This window comes from Sarcophilus harrisii, chromosome 2 (assembly GCF_902635505.1).
Source record: "Sarcophilus harrisii chromosome 2, mSarHar1.11, whole genome shotgun sequence".
Taxonomy (NCBI): Eukaryota; Metazoa; Chordata; class Mammalia; order Dasyuromorphia; family Dasyuridae; genus Sarcophilus; species Sarcophilus harrisii.
The window spans coordinates 487,462,793-487,464,619 of NC_045427.1; positions in this window are offsets into that span (position 1 = coordinate 487,462,793).

A 1,827-nucleotide genomic window follows, 5' to 3' on the forward strand; every position below is an offset into this window, starting at 1 on the left:
ACAGCTCTTGTGATAATCAGAGCATTTTTAGTCTTGGACAAGACCACAGCTTTCCAAGACACAGAACTTAGGGTGTGGAGTATGATGATATTAACTGAACTGAGTGGTGAATTAAATGCTCTTTGACTAAATCATATATTTAGCCTGACTAACCCCCAGCTGAAGTAGGAAAAGAAGCAAGAAAACAAATCTTTCTTTGGTAGAAATAAGGAGCTGGTCTTTTCAAAAAGCAATAATTAACATGGTTCTTATTAACTGTATCATCCCTTTCAGGGTTAGGCTCCAAACCTCAGGCTTCCATGATTCTACAACTTTTTTCCAAACCCTAAAACATGATTCATGTCCCAGACTGTCCGGCTGCACTAATTTCTGAAAATCTAGAGTTGAGGATACTGTTTATGCTTTTAAAAGAACTCTAGGCCTTTACCTTTCAAGTCAACCTTGGAGGGAAAAATGTCTAAAAAACCTGTGATACATTCTTTTTGAGTGAAACACTACTCCTTATCAGAGAGGAAATGGAGATGCTGCTTCAAGGATCTGCACTTAAGCTCATTCTTTTTAAATTCCCTCCAGTTGATTCTGTTTGACAAGCCCTTGTAATTATCTGTAAAGCACAAAGATAGTTTACTGTCTATAATGTTGTCATTTGATGACAAAATCCATAGAGTATTCCTTGTGCTCATTACTGTCCTCTCTCCCCTTTCTGTTACCTCCCTTCTTCTCCTTTCTAAAGGAGACCAAGTGCATTAGGATGAAACTGAACTTTCTCTAACCATCTCTAAAGTTACAAAACAAGGAAGTCTCTTGTGGGAATCTCTAATGGGGGCTCTATATTATGGCATGTCAGCTAAAGGTATGAATAACCCTTGTATGAGCATAGTTGATAGCTATTTGACCTAACTACAATGATGAAAACATGTTGTTTTAGCCTACACCTTTTATCAGCCATGTAGGACAATTACTGGGGTGGTATTACTACTTGAATGGAAGCACAGTGCTGAGAGATAAAACCCAGGAAAGAGACAGAGGTCTCCTGGTCTCAGAGTCAGCCCAGTGTGAGAATCACAAGATAGACATTGTGAAAGTGACAATGGACCAAGATTTCTATTTCCAAATATTGAGATACTTGGAAGAGCCAGTCTAATGAGGCATTTTAACCAAAGGCAAATGAATGGACAGAAATTTCAGTCTGAGAATGCAAGCAGAGATAAAACCACCCAGAAAGGAAAAAGCAGGGAGCACGCAGAAGCCCAATCAGGCTGAAATGACTGCCTAGCATTATATTCCCAAAGTTAGCCATTGTGCCAGAGAGGGAAAGAAGTCAATGAATATTAGTGCTGACTTTTCTCTCTGCCCCATGTTAGGGGCAATGTGTTAAGTGCTAGGAAAACAAATGCAAAAGTGACAAAAGTTCCCCCTTTCAAGGAATCTAAATTTGAATTGTGTTATACTACGTATCTCCACATAAATAAATACATGATACACACAAAATAAATACATAGTGTTTGGGAGTAAGGGATGTACAGGATCTTTCTCTCCCTTCAATTTCAGTACTTCAGCCAGACTTCTGGACAATTTTGAGCTGCTGGTTTTGGATCCTTTTCAGGGTAAAGCAGCTCATGTTTTACAATCTGTTTTTGCTGCTTCCTGCAGAAACTCATGGATTAATAGACCTAGCTTTATATTCCCAGGACTCTTTATTGACCTGGAATTCCACCTGTCCCTAGCCTGTCCCTAGCCTCAGACACCAATCTTCCCTTTTAAAAAAGTTTCTTCTATCAATAGTAATAGGTGTAGACTCAAAAATAATGCAGGAAGAAAAGGCAC